Genomic DNA, 17,468 nt, shown 5'->3' with positions numbered 1-17,468 from the left:
TGCCAAATTTCTAGGCAAGTGAAACACTGTCCTTACTCACTCTCCCAGTGAAAAGCACAGCTAGGCAAGTTGCCTATTGATCCAACCTGGGCGGGCATTATTTATGAGCATATACGAGACTGGGAACCAGGCCAAGAGCCACGCCGTGTCTGGTAAGCAATTTGTCACAATCTGTCTCTAGACAGCTGCAGTTTACAAGTTCACATCAAGGAACTGATGGAAGGGCACCGTTGATTGTCCTCAAGGGTCCATATCAAAGAGCTACCTCCTTCCTTTTGTTCTCCCATTCTCACCATAGCTAAATGAACTTGGTGACCATCCACAAGCAAAGCCATCTGACCCTGTTTTATTTCCACCTGTCTTGTAACAATCACCACCTTTCAAAAAAAATTGCCAGAGCTCTGGGATCACCCACAGGAAGCAGTAACAAAATGGCTCCCACAGGCAGCAAAGCCAATCCCAAGGGCCTGCTGCATGTACAAGTCACACTTTGGGGATATCTGCCAATATAAGAACCAGCTTGCATCTGAGTTACCAGCATCTGAGAATTTTTAAAGAGCTGTTTATGTCAAATTTGTTGTGACTGACTTGCAGTAGAATGGCTATAATGTGGCCCAGGACAAAGAGAACACAGGACTGCTGGCCTTAGAACTGGGAACAGCCTTGGTAGGAACAGGATTTCCCAGGAGCAGATGACATCCTGAGAGCTACAGCATGATGTTGCGGTTAGAACGTTGCATTAGGATCTGCGAGACCCAAGTTCAAATGCCCAATCTGCCACAAAAGTTTGCTGGGTAAACTTGAGTCAGTCACACACACTCAGCCTAACTTACCTCGCAGGGTTGTTGCAACGATAAAATGTAAGTCACTTTGGGTCACAACTGGGGATAAAGTAGGGTATAAATGAATAATAGAATAAACCAAGGAGCCCTGGGCAATGAGGACCATCCTGTGCTTCCCAGGTAAGAGATTTTCAGAGATCGGCATGACCCGGTTCAGGATCTACAAACAGGATCACAATTTAGTTTTTGCCTGTGCTGGTCTAAGACAACCCCACAGCTGACTATTTCAGCCAGGATAGAAGTAGAGAGACATAAAGATTCAATGGAAGTGACTTTCCAGCCAAGCACTTTTCATATGCACTAACCACTGGCAATAAGATTACACACAGAGACATGGCTGATTTATTGCCCTTCGGAAAGCTGTTTGTATGACAGGCTAACGTGCAGACTGGATGAACTTTGGTCTACGATTCCCGAGGGCCAGATTTCAGAGTCTTTTTTCAAATACAGAGGAACAGAGAGTGTGAGTGTATTTTGAACAGGCCAGGAAGCAACTGCATTATTAACTGGTCCCAACGGCCGCTTGCAGCGATGAGTGAGTTACTCTTTTCTCAGGTTGGCTTTGCCGTGTACCCAAACACTCACATGCTCCCTCCTAGCCTGCCCAAATCTGAAGTGCATTTATTTGGCTCCCTCTATACTGTGGGTATGTCTGGCATTCTGATCCATTTGACACATTTGCACAAAGGTAGCATCCTACCAATGTTTTATCTTCATGTTAGTCCTTTTTGGTGCCAACCAGTCATCAAGCCACACATATCCTGACCATCTGCAGGTCCACAATGGAAGTATAGCATCACATCCACTCATTTTTCAGCTTTCATTTTTATTTTATTTATTTAAGTTATAGTCTGCCGTTCCCACTAAGACTCAAGGCGGATTACACAGTGTGAGTTAGTACAGAATTTCAAGGCTATTTCAATAAGCAATGTAACAGGGTATAAAAATGAAGATTTGCAAAGATCCAGCAGAAATCCCATAGAGTGTTGAAGAAATGCTGAAATAGAGTATAAGCAATTCTAAGACTGACATACTAAACAACATAGAACTAGCCAGTAGGATCGTACCTCAAGCAACAGATAGTACATAGTAGTAAAGTCTATGCCCCTATCTTTTTACTGATGCATCTCTTTGAGATTGCTTCCTTACAGTACAGTCCTCTTATCTGAGCAAAAAGCTCTCTTGAATAATTCAGCTTTGCATCATTTGCAGAAAGCCAGGCAAGTGTGAGCTTTTCTGACCTCTTCAGGTAGGCTGTTCTATAAGGTGCACATGTATGAGCAGCTGATGATTTTGCCCCATGTACAAAGTGGCACCTGTAGAAGGCCCTGTTCAGATGAGCAAAATTGCCATGGTGGAACATGGAGAGAGGGGCAGTCCTGTAGATATGCTGGACCAAGGCCGTGAAGAGCTTTGAATGCAATAGCCAATACCCTTGAATGGAGCCCAGCAACAGATAGGTAGCCAGTGGAGAGACTGCAGAATGGGACTAAGAAAAAGAATACACAAAAAGCCAGAAAGCTATAATTAGGATGATGTGATATTGGACAACATTTGTATAGGGTTTTTAAGGTTGTTCCATGTTCCCTGGACTGTTTAATATCTTTAGAGAGGATGCAATTAAAAGCAAACAGGCATTAAAGTAAATGGGAAGGAAATAAATTGGCTAATGTTACATCAGTAATTTCTGATCTTAAACACAGTGAATTTAGTTTTAGCAACAAAAAATGAGAGCAAAAGGTACCAGCGACAAGTAAAAGTAGTTTCAGCTGGAGGCAGTGGAGGATGGGTAAACTGTAAGCCACCTGAGCTGCAGGCCTCATACCCGGGACAGAGGCAGAGCACCTGTCTGTCCAACACCCCACTCGTCTGTACAGCCTCGGTGCTCTCATCCTAGCGCCTGGACATCTGCCACAGAGAGCCAAGCTGGCCTGAGAGAGGAGTACTATCACCCACCACCATCACAACCACCTCGGAAAAGAGCAAGGCAGTCACAGTGGTCTAGTGGAGGTTTTACTCCCCCTTTCCCACTACAAGCTTGTTCTGAAAGCCTCACCCCTCATGCTGAAGAGGAAGTGGGAAAGCAGAGAGGGAAGCCCTTTCCTCACTCCAGATACACAACAGCTGGTGAAGGTTCAACAGCAGAGGCGAGAGAGAGAGAAGAGAACCTTACATGCTTTGAAGTAAGCTGGCAATTTAATCTATTTAATATTAATAGTTACATCTTCTTTTATGTGTTTGGTAGGGTGGCACACAAGCAATACAGTGGTCACATGGCTCTTTTAGTTGAAGGTAATTGTGAATTTAACTGTAAGCTGAAGAGTGAGTACCAACGAATTACAGGAATTAACTAGCTTAGCATAGCTAGTGATTGGTCTCCATTTTTCCTGATTAGACTGGCATTTTACACAGTTATATTTCACTCTGTACTTCCTAGCCAGAATAAATATTTAAGTAAAATGAGGATTCATTACAAGCACATGAAGCTCTAGATTCATTACAAGCACATTAGCTCTAGTCCAGAAACACTTGCCACAAGACACCTGCTTATTTCTACTGCAACAACAGACAAACCCCTTTGGAACTAACAAGAGAACCCTTTTTGCAGCAAGCAATAAATGGGAAGCAACAGAAAGCATACCCAAGAATGTGTAGGCTGGGAGACCTGCAGCAGAAAAACTTGGCAAAAGTGGCATTTGATAAGAAACACCTGCTGATGGGAGGAATCACTTTTGAAAAAATCATGAAAACAGACACAAGGAGTCCAGCTTGGTACAGATATAAAACTTGGACAAAATGAGAACTGAAGGAAAGTGAAAGCATTTGAAAGATGAGAGCCAGTCAGGTGTCGTGGTTAGAATGCCACGCTAGGCGCTGGGAGACCCCAGTTCCAATCCCCACTCTGTCATGGAAGCTTGCTAGGTGACCTTGGGCTAGCCATACACACTCAACTTGACCTACCTCTCGGGCGGGGGGGGGGGGGCGGGGGGGTTGTGAAGAGAACATATGAAGGAGAACAAGGTGAGCTGTTTTGGGTTTCCATTGGGAAGAAAGGCAGAGAATTAATGAAATAAAGTGATAGCAGGGAAGAATGTTCAAAACAAGTCATTTTTTAAAAACAGATGCTGAGGAGCATTAGCAACGTAGGAGGCAGCAGCAATTGGCCAAACGGGAAACTACCCTAAGCTATTACTGAAGGAGGAAACCGGAAAAAAGAAATGATTGCAATTATGTCTAGCAAATTAAAGATGAAGAGAGTCACATGCGGACCCCCTAAAGGCTTGCACAAAACCAGGAGTGCTGCCAAAGACCAGCGCATAGATTTAAATGCAGGAAGGAGATCTCCTCCTGCAAAAGCACGCCAGGACCCTTGAGGGAAGGGAGAGGTCAGGAAGGACTCCTGGCAATCAGGGTCCAAAGACACGTGCAGCACCTGCCTTGACTTCCAGGTTTTAAAGTGCGTTGCTCTTTCAGAAGAGCAATGCCAAGCATCCCAAACCGTACACAAAGAACAGCTCAGTTCTGTGACACCAGTATGCAGAAATGGGCATGCTTCTCTGTATTTATTCTGGTTTTGCTAATGACAGAGAGAGGCACGAAGGGCCAACAGGGCAATGGAGCCCCTTTCCCGCTGCTCAGAAGCCTTATTCAGCAGGTGTTGCCGGCACACACTTCCAAGCACCAGCACTTTTCATGGCAGAGTTGTCTATCCCAACTCACAGTCTGGAAATCCCTGGGTTAGGGAGCCGGTGGCCTAAAATGTGACATTACTACCATCCATCAGGGAAACAAGAGTTTCTCTCACAGAATTTGCTAAACTTTCCAGTGTTTGGGGGGGGGGTGTCGTTCATAGCTTGCCTCTAAATTTAAAACGCCCCACTAGTCTTGCTAATGTCTGTCCCATCAGGGGGAACTGAATGAGAGAGTCTTCCAAAAGAGGAAAATCTCCTGCCCTGGCTTGGAAATTACAGAGTTTCCTATAATTTTATGCCTGCCATTTAAAATCAGGCCGAACATCAGCCTAGAAAGGAGGTTTTATCCAACTGCCAGGAGGGATATTTACAAATATACCTTCCAAGAGACACAAAATGCCTTTCAACACTCTGCTGAGCAAATAATCAGGATGTATGAATTGGCCCCTTACAAACCCTCCGAAGCAGTCTCTCTTTGAACCTAGGCAAAGCGTAAAAAAAGAGAGAGCAGGATCAAGACATCCAGCTTGTTACAGCTCCATTGGTCCAAGTGACGGATCACGCGAGACAAACTCCTTACACATGTGCTCTGCACAAGCCGTATTTCTTCAGTTTTAGCACTTGCCAGAAAAAGGAAGTGTTGACATGTTTGCAGCCTCCCTCCCCCCATGCCATCTCTTTCAGCTCTATCCATTCATAAAATCTGCTAAACATCCTCTGAAAGAAGGGAAATAAAATCATCTAGCACTTTTGATTTCATGGGCTATTGTACAGGTTATGAAAGGAGAAGTTGATCTAACATATTCCATTTGGCTAGAAGACAAAGCTATGTGCTGAATACCAACATATTAAAAACAGGCTCCAAAGTGGAAAGCCGCTGCAATGGACAGCGAGGGAACCAGGTTCAAATCTCTGGTCAGCTAAATCTACTGCTAAAGGAGCCCTTTCTACTGCTAGAGGAGCCCTTGAGCCCTTTCATTCATCCATTCATTCCAAGCTCTTGGGAGGGAGGACAAGATGCAAAGTTGGATGAAAGAAGTGACCTCATGCAGAATCTGGTGTACCTTGGCTTGGCAATGCAGTGTTCAACCAGCAGTCTAAGGAACAGCACATCCTTTCCCCCCGAAACAAAATTACTTATTTAATTTAAGCAACTATAGCCAATTTTACTTGCAAAAGGGAACCAGAGCATCTCACAGTAACAAAAATGCAATAAAAACAAACCAAGCAAAACAATATATCAAGGGCTGGTTGCAATTCCATAGAAATGAACTGCAAGTCACAGGCTAAGAGAAGGGCCAAGAGCCCTTTGGCTCATTCCCAAGGACTCATGCCACTAGACACGCCTTGTACCTGTAGGAAGGGAGGAGACATGCATAGCTGAGATGGGGTGCAGCTGTCAAGATATTCCCAGTAATTCCTGCTTCCTTACTCACAACATGAGAACTCTGCATTCCCACCACCAACCCCATCAACTATTTTCATTGGCTGCTTCCACACACGTTGGATAATCCACTTTCAATACTCTTTAGTGAACATTTGAAACTGATTTTCCATGTGTGGAACAAAAAATCCACTTCCAAAGGATTGTGAAAGTGCATTGAAAGTGCATTATTCAATGTGTGTGGAAATGGCCATTTATAGGCTACCTTTCTAACTGGGACTCAAGGCAGATTCCAAGTATGATAGAACTGACAGCATTTGAATGATATTTATCAGCGAAGGTTTCCAGTAAAACAACATAATGCGGTAGGGCTGGGATTGAAAACTGGAAGAGGAAAGGGGGAAAAAAACAATGTGCCTAATACAGTTCACCTCTTGAGCTGATCCATTATTTTATTTATTTATTTTATATGCGGCCTTTCTTCCCAGCAGGGAAGCTATTTACATCCAAAGCAGCTTACATCTTTCTCCTCTCCTCCATTTTATTCTCACAACAGCCCTGTGAGGTAGGTTAGGCTAATAGTGTGTGACTGGACTAAGGTCACCCAGCCAGCTGCCATGGAAGAAGGGGGATTTGAACCTGGGTGTTCCAGGTCCTAGTCCAACACTAGCTACTACACTACAGTGACTCATCACAGCTCTAGTCCTCTACAAGAATGCCTTCCTGAACAATTCTGTCTTGCACATTGTGTGAGAGAATAGAAGCAAAGGGGCATTCCTAATAGCCTCATGCTGACTGTTTCAGAATGTGTGTGAATGGACAGTTGCCAATTTTACTTGCTTGCAAGACAGCACCTTCAGAAGGTTCTGATGAGCAAAGCTGTCACAGTGGAGCATAGCAGGAGAGGCAGCCCTACATTACAGTATGTTGGCCTCAAGGTAACCATAGCATAGGACCATATGGCCAGGTCAGCTGAGTCAAGGTAGGGGCCATCTATCAACTTCATTTAGTTTGGATGAACATCCATTTTGCAAAAGTATCAGCTGGCTTCAGCAATAAAGCTGCATCCAGAGTCATCCTTAGGCTCTTAACTAAGTCAGTGAGAGACAATGGGACCCCATCAAAAGTGGGGAGCCCCACGTCTTTCAGGGCTTCAGCCTCAACATTACCTCTGTCTTGTCAGGAATTGATTTCAGCTTGTTTACCCTTTGCCATTCAACTACAGCAGTCAGGCACTGGTGTGGAATCCCACAAGGCAGGTCCCCCACTATAGAAAACATGTCCCCTCCAGCAACCCTCTGAGTTCTGCCCATAAGGAATTACTGGAATTAATCCAAAGCAAAATCCTTAATCTCTTCTTCTGTCTCCAAGTGTTGCATCAGGATGGCATTCTCCACTGTGTCAAAGGCTGCCAGTAAGTCTAGTAAATGCAAGAGGCGTAGCCCTTGTCTATATTTAGATGGAGGTTATCTACTAGAGCCACCAACAGCGTCTCCATCTCATGGCCTGGTCTGAAACCAGGCTGAAAGGGGCCTAGGGCAGGTATTTATCAGGAAGGCATGGAGTTGCTCTACAACTCCTTTTTCCTATAATTTTACTCCAAAAGGGCAATTTGGAAAACAGGTGATACTTGGCCAGATCATTTTTCCTTAGCAGTTTTTTTTAAAGTAATGGACAGATGACTGCCTGTTTTAGGACACAAGAGAAGATGTCTTCGTTCAGTGATTGATATATAATGGACATTAGAGACATTGATATGATCTTTACATGCTTTAAGTATCCAAGACAGACAAGGCTCTAGCTAGGGCTTGACAAATCCCAGGTGCCAGGTTACCATGGTGTATAGAAATTTCTTTGGGTGCCTTTCAGCAATGATTTTATTGCAGTATCTCTAAGCAATTCTCAATGGAAGTACAAAGAGTTGGATCAAACCAGTTTTTCCGTTGGTGAAAAAGAGAGGAAGAGGACCTCTTTGACTACCAAAAGGGCTATGTTGGAATTATGGGATCTGCATGAACAAAAGCCATTTGAAATGGGAGCTGTATTAAAGAGAGGAATCAACTGAGATTGGCCAAACATCTGGCTGATTGTTTTTTTTATCATTTTGCATTGTTTGCATTATCATTTTATCATTTTATTTATCATTTTGCATTGTTTGCATTATCATTTTGTTTTGTGGTATGACAAAATGTGCATGAAGATCTTGCCATTGCTTGTTTATATGTTAATTTAACTTTACACCAGTGATACTCAGTGGCTCAGGAGTGAGTCTTCAACACGCCATCTGCGGCCCTTCTGAGCACCTTTCCCCAGTGTGGCACCTGTCCCATATTTCAGGAAAGTGGGCAAGACCCTTACTCAACGGGACTTCTAGTTAGCAAGTCACTGTTTCACCAACTGTATTTATAGCATTAACACAAGTGTACCAAAGAGGTTTCTACTATTACCAATTTTTTTCCTCCCAAGTTACACTCACTGTTCTTATACCATGAAATTCTAAACGACTGGACTCTATTATTTATAGCTAACAATATTAGCAAGAGCAAGATCGAATCCTCCTGGCAAAAAGTCAGAACCTCAGGAATAACCCAGTTATTTAAAGTCACACACACACCCCTTATAAAAAGGCCAAAGTCTGTTTTGACTGCGAATGCAGCACAGGATAGAAAGAACCAGCTCTGATATCAGAGAGAGGAGCAAGTATGCATATGCGTGCACAGGTATGTATATAAACACAAACTTAGCCCTCTACAACTGCTGGGCTAGAGAGCAAGGTGTTCATAATGTGTTGTCTTTTCAACTCATTAGGATGTTATCTAACAACATTCAACAGGTTAATTGTCAGGACAATAACAAGTAACTGCACGCAGAAGTCCAAGTCCAGAGTATTTCAGGTCATTGCTGACATTCTGGACTGAGCTCTTGATATTATATTTTGCCTGAGCTTCAAACTGAGCCAAATTACTATTTTACAGAGCCAAGATCTCTTTGAAAGAACCATAACGATGCTGGCAAGACATCATGGGTTTGGCAAAGCCTCTTTGTCTTTGCCTAGAATCAAAACTAGTGCTAAGAGTCTGTTAGAAACACATTTTCAACATAAACATTCTGGTCAGAGTTTTCTCTGCAGCAACTGGTAACTAGGAACACCAGTTGGGAAGCAAGAAAGCAAGCCTCATTAATAGGCACTGCTATGACTGCAGCCATCATCAGGGTGGTAGAGGAAGGGACAGGGAGAGAGGCGCATGCGCATGTACACACAGCATGCCTTGCTCAAATTTCCTTTTGAAGAGAACAGTTTGACAAACATGAACAAAGTAGTCCCAACAGAGTTCATGGATGGGAGCTATACATTTCCAGTACAGCTTCACACAAGGAAATTAGATCCAATGGATCCCTCCTCCTGGGACATTCACAGCCGGCTTGTGCCACTGAAGTGGGAAGAGAGCAGATAATCTTTTCCCCTTTTATTCTCTAATTTGGTCTTAATCCTGGTCTTATTTGTATCCTATCTTACTGGATCACCCACAAGCCCATTTAGCTTAACACTGATTTCCCCTCGACTCCACCACGGCCTGGGGAACACCCTGAGAATCCTTTGGCAACTGCACAAAGCAAATTCCATCTTTCATTGAAATCTGCCAGTATGTGGTTAAGAGGCCTCCCAGAGTAAGCTACCTCTGTCATACTGGGCATTGTTTTTCACAGAGAGAAGTTGCCATATCTTATGGTTGCCCACAAGTGAACCAGAATTGCCCACAAAGCAAGGGAGACGTCCTTGCCACCATCTCAAGCACAAACTCCTGGACAATAACCACACTATGGGCAATACTCTGAATGGCAGTAGCTTTCCGGGGTCTTAGGCAGGGGTCTTTCACATCATCACCTATCCCATCCTTTTAACTGGTGGTACCAGGAAATGCACTTGGGGCATTGAAAGGATGTTCTACCACTGTCACTCTACCACTGAGCCACAGCACCTTTCACCCTTCCATCTATCTGCATTTCTCTGTAGCTTCCAGACACATGCTGCCACTTTTCTCCATGACACTGCAAACGTATACTGAGAACTCAGGGTGCGCATGTGGGAGAAGAGATGATGATTGCAGGAAGAAAAATAATGGGAGGCAAAACAGCAAAAGTCACCATTTCCCCCCTACTGCTTTGCAGCTGTTTTGCAACCGATGTGGGCACGGGGACCAGAGCTGCTTGCAAATATTCTGACCTTAGAGCCTAGCCCTTCCTTGCCCCTCATCGCATAGACCGCAGGAGAATGATCTCTGGAGGAATTATTCTTCTACCAATGCCCTAGCTTACGGCAGCAGCCTGTTGAACATCAGAATGCATTTGGGGGTGATCAAATACATCCATGAAGGACTTTTTACATCCCTACAAGGGGAGCTGGAACCAAAATAATAACTGATCTGAAGGCATTAAACCCAGCTAAAAATCGATACTTTTCGTATCACCAGAAATGTTACAGAATGCTCTTAGTTGCTCAGAGGTATTCAAAAAGTAGCCAATGCTCAGGAGCACTTGCCATTCAAAGCTGAAAACTGCATCACAATTGCCAAGGACAGACAGCTGGACAAGAGGCTTTTTCGCCCAATGTAAAACTGACTCATCTGTTTGTACTATCTACACTGAGACAGCTGCAGAGCAGACTGTAAAGCCTCCTTCAGTTTAATAGCTTCCCCTCAATAAAGATGGCATAACCGCATCCATTCAGCACACCTCTTGATTATCTGCTTAGCAACACCTGGCACTGGGAACGCAGCACTTCTCAAGGGACAACAAAGCCAGAGCAAGGCAAGCAGTCCTCAATAGGCAGAGCAGCACCAGCACGGCAATCTAGGGACAGAAAGGAAACACTGCAACATTTGTTACTGGGTGTAGCATTCAGCTTCCTAAGAATTTCATCCTCCAATAAAGAAGAGCAAGTTTCTAGACCTTATGTAACTAAACTTTAAATTTAAACAGAAACCAGAGTCAGTGCCAAACAAGATTTCTGATGGTTACAGGTTGGACTTGAGTTTCCCAAACAGCTCATGATCTGGTATTATGCAAAACAGAAGCATATACAAAGTTGGTTCATCTTTGCAGAGCAGAGCATTTCAGGAAATACTAGGAATTGAATTTAGAACCTTCTGCATGAAAAGGTGCCACACTTTATCATTGAACCACAGTGTCTTTCATGCTTTTGTCTGCCTTCCTTCCTCTGCAGCCTCCACACACTGGCACTTTTCTCCATTACACAACAAATGTATATCAAGAACCAGGAAACATACGTTAGATTATACTGCACAGCGCTTTTAGGGCCTACAGTCCCAACAACAGGCATAGATTTACCTATTCCTACTATCTAGCTAGATACCATTCAAAGTATGCAGAACCAGCCAAACCCACCAACTGCCAATCCCTGTGGGGGCATATAACTCCCACAGCCAACAACACAGGACCACTTTAACTGGTCTGCAATTTCCTACATCTAACCGGAACTTCAAGAGCGCAAACCTGCAGTGCAAAAATTCATGCACAGAATCACCCCATGTTGAGATCTTACATGCAGATGTCCCCAAATGAAAGGAAGTGCCCTCTGTCTCAGAAAGAGATCACATGTGAAACAGGCAGACATTTACACGCTTATCGAGGCTGAAAGTCTATAATTCAGGATATAAACTGCTTGCCCCATACAGCTCTGTAGGAATGACCTGGCAGCTGTGCAACAGCTTTAGCCTCTATCTCCCCCTTCCCCCATGACAGAACAGCATTATTACAGAATACTGACATTTGATTAGTAGCAGACAGATCTGTTTAGCACAAACCCAACCTCCTAGGAAGTGAGCTCTTCCTTTGATCTGTGCCATATATCCCTCCAAGAAAGCTGCCTTAACTAAACCCAGATAGAACAACAAGCTGCTCAAACAATGCTTAACCCAATTTAGCTTGTGGCAATCATCAGTTCCGGGAAGTGTCTCATTTGGCCAAGGCTTACCATTTTAATCAGTTTAACCAAATGGGAGGGAAGCTTAGATGAGATGCAAAAACTAGTGTCTATTGAGCTAACAGCCAGCAGACCAAGGGGTCTGCAAGAGCAAGCCAGAGGTGTGGGTTCAAATCCCGCTCCTGACTGAGGCTATTGAACTGTCCTGTACAAGGCAAGGTATCTTTTATGAGAAAGGGCCATGTCTCAGCAGAAAGCAGCTTTCAGACCAATACTGTGCCACCTCTCCCATTAAAGGAATCTCAAATAGCAAGTGATGGGGAAGCTTTCTATGAAATGTGCAGAATTTCTGTGTAAATGTTTTCAAGAAGCCCTACTCTGTTCCAGAGAGTGAGAAATCCAAGTACAACTATGGATCAAGTTTCTGCATAGATTTCAGTGATCCTGTTTTACATATTCTAGGCATGAAATGTGATCAGAGGCAGAACTCTGAGGAAAAGTCTAAGAGAAAAAAATGTCAGGTTATTTCCTGAGGTAATTTTCACTCTGGAAAGCAAGGAAGTGGAGGCTACAGCAGGTCACCTGCCAATATTGGGAGGGGAAGGGGAAACAAGAGATGCCCCATAAACATTTCATGTTCTGTCCTTAACTCAGGTCCATCCTATATCAGCTGACTCTTAAAAAAATTTTTTTTTAATCAAGTATGGTGCTCAAATGATGGCAAAACTTTACCTTCATGTCCTGCCTGTGGGCCACCAAAGCCATTTAGCTGACTACCATGAGGAACATGATGGTGGGTCTGGCTTGATCTAATCAAGCCAGAAACTAAATTTAGCCCCTGGGAAGACCAAGTGCTTATACCAACAAGTAGGGAAACCACCAGTAAGTGGTAGAACTGAGAGGACAGTAAGGTTACTGACCTCAAGATAGGGCCTAGAATTTTCCTGAAATTACAACTGATCTCCAGACTACAGAGCAGTCCCCTTGGAAGAAAGGGCAGTACAGGAGGGCTGACTCTATGGTATACCACAATGTCTATGAGCTAAGCTAAATCAAAAAGAGTCCAGTAGCACCTTTAAGACTAACCAATTTTATTTTAGCAAGCTTTCGAGAATCAAGTTCTCTTCTTCAGATGCCTGATACAGAGCTAAGCTACAAGAGATAAATTACACAAGGAGGAGCATGTGAAGGCAGGGCCAGATCTAGCGTTGCCGGTGCCTGGGGCAACCCTAGTCCGACCCGGCGTGGCGTGATGACATCATTTTGGTGACGTCATCATGCAGGGTGGCGGAAGCAGCATGCGGGGCTGGGAAGCCACCCGCGCCATTCGCCTCCCCACAGGCGAATGGCACGGGGGCCTCGCAGCCCCCTGCGCTGCCTTTCGCCTGCCCCGCAGGACAAGGGGCAGCCAGCTTGCCGCGCACCCCCTGTCTTGCAGGGCAGGCAAAAGGCAGTGCGGGGGGCTGCGAGGCCGCCTGCACCATGCACCTGCCCTGCAGGACAGGGGGTGGCCGGCTGCCCCCTCTCCTGTGGGTCAGGTGAATGGCGTGGGCAGCCGCGCTCCCCTTTGCCTGCCCTGCAGGACAGGGGGTGTGTGGCAAGCCGGCTGCCCCCTGTCCTGCGGGGCAGGCGAAAGGCAGCGCGGGGGGCTGCGAGACTGTCCACACTGCTGCCCGCATGCTCCGGCAGCTGGCAGCTGCTCCCAGCGCCCACTCCCTGGTGGCACCGGGGGAAGACTACCCCCCCTGCCCCCCCTCGATCTGGCCCTGCGTGAAGGGAGTTGCAATGTTAGCCAGGAAGCTGAGTTTTAAAAGATATCAGAAGGCTTTGTCAATTTCCCCTCTCTATAGAGCCAGGGAGATGTTGCTCAGAGGGTTTATTTCCTCTTAGCCTTCTAGAAGGGGAGGTGAAACTAACAGAGCCTTCAGAAGGCAAAGAGGAAATTAACAAACCCTCCCAGCAGCAGCTCTCTGGCTCTGTAGAAAGGGGAAATTAACAAAGCCTTCCGATCTCTTTTAAAATTCAACTTCCCAGCTAACATTGAGACTCCCTTCATGTGCTCCTTGTGTAATTCATCTCTTGTAGCTTGGCTCTATGAGAAACTGCAGTCACAGAGTGGCATCACATCACTGCTGAGCTCCCTCCCTCCCCAAATCTCCAGGAGTTTCCCAAGCCAGAACTGGCAACCCTGACTGGGAGCAGGAGGAGAAAGAGGGAAGGAAAATGTAATGACTATCCAGTTTTTCCTATGTGTTTGACCTTTGGTGCCAGAGAGACGGTTAACCACTTTTAAATATATTTTCAACTGGATGCTTCCATTTTCCCTTCTTCCCAGAATACAGGCTCTGTCCAATGCACTCAAGTCTGCCTGTCATTCTACACAGGATGCAGACTAATAGTGCAATCCGTTGCACAGTTATGCCAGTCTAAACCTGGAATAACTCAGCATAGGATTACACTATAGAGGCCTTTAAAATCAATGTTTTCAGCATCTCCTCACCCCTTCAACATCCAACCTGATGAAGAGTCCTGGAGAACTCAAAAACTTGCATCCTTGTTTTAATCAGGCCCAATAAAAAGCATGACATGGCTCATATTTGGGGTCTTTCCTTTGGGCCAGAGTTACTTCTGTCATATCCTCTGTGATGTGGTGGATAGGGACAAGATGGCCTATCAGATCACCCTTCAGTTCTGCTCAATAGCCAGCACACGGGAAACTCCTATAGCTTTTGTAACAAGTCTCTTTAGTGCTTCCAGCTGGGAGAGAATACTGGAACACACACTGGAACAGACCAAGTGGAGCGCAAGTGAATGGCAAGTGAACAGGGAGGAATACACGTGAGTCTGTTCACTTGCCAGGCAAGTGTCATTCGTCACTTGTAGCTTGGCCCTGAGGTTGCTCCCATACAGGCCTTGAGAGGGAGAGCAGAAACTATCTTTTGAAGGCTCACATAAACGTAACACTTATGGGTGGCTTTTTGCTGGTCTCATGAGTACGGAAGCATCCCCATGAAAGCTGCAGCTTCTTGATGTTCCCTTGCACACTTTTATGTGTTGGAAGCACTTTGCATTATTACTCAAGTACAGGCAAAACAGGGCCTGAACAGCAGGGCACAGCTGGGCTTGGGTTGCTGTGCAGTCCTCTCTTATCAGGTCTGGCCAGAATGAGGAAAGAGCTTTGTTTAGTTAACTGAGCTGGCACCAGATACTTCCTTCCATTTTTGTTAGTTAAATGCAATCAAGATAACATTCGTGATAAGGGCAGACACCAAATCTCCTCTTGGTTGCACCAGCAAGTAATCAGCAAAAGTAAACAGAGACATCATCTGAAACTGGTGAAAACCAGAAAACCCAGCTGCAGGGAAAGTTGGGAACATCGCTGCGTCCTTAAAAATGGCAGGAGGGAACCTTGTAATTATGTATTTCACTACTGTTACATCAGAGTTTTTTTTCCCAGGCAGGATAGGATAATTTTGCCCACATTGCTTCAGAAAAGGAGCAGGGGATAATGCAGGAAGGCCACCGGTAGGCTAAATAAAAAGAAGCCCAGTGGTGCGTTAACAGCAGTTGATTCAGCATCAGCTTTCATAAGTCAGAACTCACTTTTTCAGTTTGGGGGTTGGGGGGACAGCAGCCATAGGAGAAAGAACATCTGCCTCCAGCTAAGCCATGAGCCTTGGCTTGTTATATTCTGGCTTTCAAGGGCCAAAGCACAGAATTCATTGAGGGATCCATAACTGGACCTCCAAACATGCAAGTGAGCCTCAAAAAGCAGGCTGAGGAAAGCCCACTCAATATAGATTAAGACTACGGCTTTGGGAAGGAGGGGTTAGCCCCTCACACTTGCCCTGATTGCATACTTCCATGGAGATGGGGGACAAACACAACCACTGGCTCTTGCTTCGTGCCCCTCCCACTTAATTTCCCCTATCGAACCTAGCCCTGCCAGCAGCCTTTAGCTCCTGAGAGCGAAAAACAATACTGACCACCCCACCCCACCCCCCGCCTTGAAGGACAAGAGATGGCATTTTCTATCACAGAAATGGAGTAGGAGTTTAAAATTTTCACCCAACAAGACCACCCCCTGATCCATATCAGGCATCCCTGCCAGTTGTTTTCATTTGCTTCCATAGATCCACAATATAATGTGTAGTTTAGTTTGATGATTTCAACAGGCACCGTCGATGAACCTTCTCTGCCTGGAGTTCTACTTTTAATTAAAAGCACATAAGGGAAGGCTTCCCTTCCTAGACTGTCGAAGGTTAAGAATTCACGGCCATTTTTTCCCTGGACTGTGCCATTTCATGTGAAGATTCATAGCCGCAGACAGTATGTGAGAAAAACAATTGTGCCAGGATGATGGCAAGGCTGGACTCTTTTTTCTCATCATGCTGGTTTTGCATTGCAGGGAGTATTCTAGCACTCTTTTCCCCCAGCTATAACCTGAAAGGATGTTATGCAGGAAAAGCTTCACTGACTGGATCAACTGGCCTGACAACACTTTATTCAGCAGCCCTGCAGGATTGCATCGCACCAACAAACAACATGAGACAGATTTCAGCCTTGGAACATAAGACTGAGTTTCTAGGTTCGTGTGGAAAGGACCTCAGGTTAAGTAAATCCAACTAACTTCATTCATGTGCATTTATAGACAGGGGCTTTGAATTCAGGGTGCAACTCCATGTACCGGCTGAGCCTCAACCCCTCATATTAGATATACAGAAGCCTCAGACCACCAGAAGTTTTCTACACATCAATGGCAGGCCTTGCAAACATTTTCCAAATATAAAAGCTTGATTTAAAAAAAAACAACAACGAAGAAAGTTGGAATCCTGAAAGGGCTGGGGCAGGACAGGGGGACCTAAAATGCCACATTCTGCATTTCAAGGGTCGCTAAAGTGGAGAAACTCTGCTTAGGATTTCACTGTAAACGTCTTTTGTTGCTGGAATTTTTAGAAAGATCTTTTTGGATCTTGGTCTGATCCTGACAGTGTTATTAACACTCAGGTTCTCCAAACAGAGCCCGCCACGGTCTTCAGCAAACTGGCCTGAGCACTGGATGCAGGTAGGCAGATGGGGGTGGGGGGAATCAATGTCACTGTTTCATACCGAAGCATTTAAAAAAAAAAAAAAAGCTTCGACCCTAGTTTAGAGCCTAAAGCCTCAAAGTAGCTCACAGATTCAAAACCACTATAATATGCAACAATATATTAAACACATCCTTTCAGTAAAGAAACAGGCCTCTGAAATATCAGCGGGCAGATCAACTGGAACTTCCCAGCCCAGCAAATGTTCCTCTAAAAAGCAAAGTTGTAACTTGCAACCATCTCTTTGAACACAAACGAGAGTTGGGGGGGGGGTCCTGGCACCTTGTGTCTTCTGTGAGCGTGTTTTTGCTTATGTGTCACTTCCAGAAATGACATCGTCTCACTGGCCACGGCAGTGCTCCCACAGTTGGTGCAATGATGTCAGTTCCGGAAGTGACATTGTCGCATCTGCTGGGAGCGCATGTGCTGTGTGTGTTCCCAGGGTACCCGCTGGTGGCAGGTGACCTCCAGGGGGTCAAAAAACTCCCACAGGTTGCCAGTGGCTAATGAGCAAGCAGG

At 45.1% G+C, this 17,468-nt stretch overlaps 1 protein-coding gene across 1 annotated transcript in view; it reads right to left on the bottom strand.

The window, feature by feature from the left end:
* The window catches only part of TGFA (transforming growth factor alpha), a 51,963-nt gene that overhangs the window by 12,709 nt on the left and 21,786 nt on the right, over positions 1-17,468 (bottom strand). The window lies entirely within an intron of this gene.

The sequence above is a fragment of the Eublepharis macularius genome, chromosome 14, assembly GCF_028583425.1.
Source record: "Eublepharis macularius isolate TG4126 chromosome 14, MPM_Emac_v1.0, whole genome shotgun sequence".
NCBI classification, from domain to species: Eukaryota; Metazoa; Chordata; class Lepidosauria; order Squamata; family Eublepharidae; genus Eublepharis; species Eublepharis macularius.
This window is presented reverse-complemented; position numbering and strand designations above follow the sequence as displayed.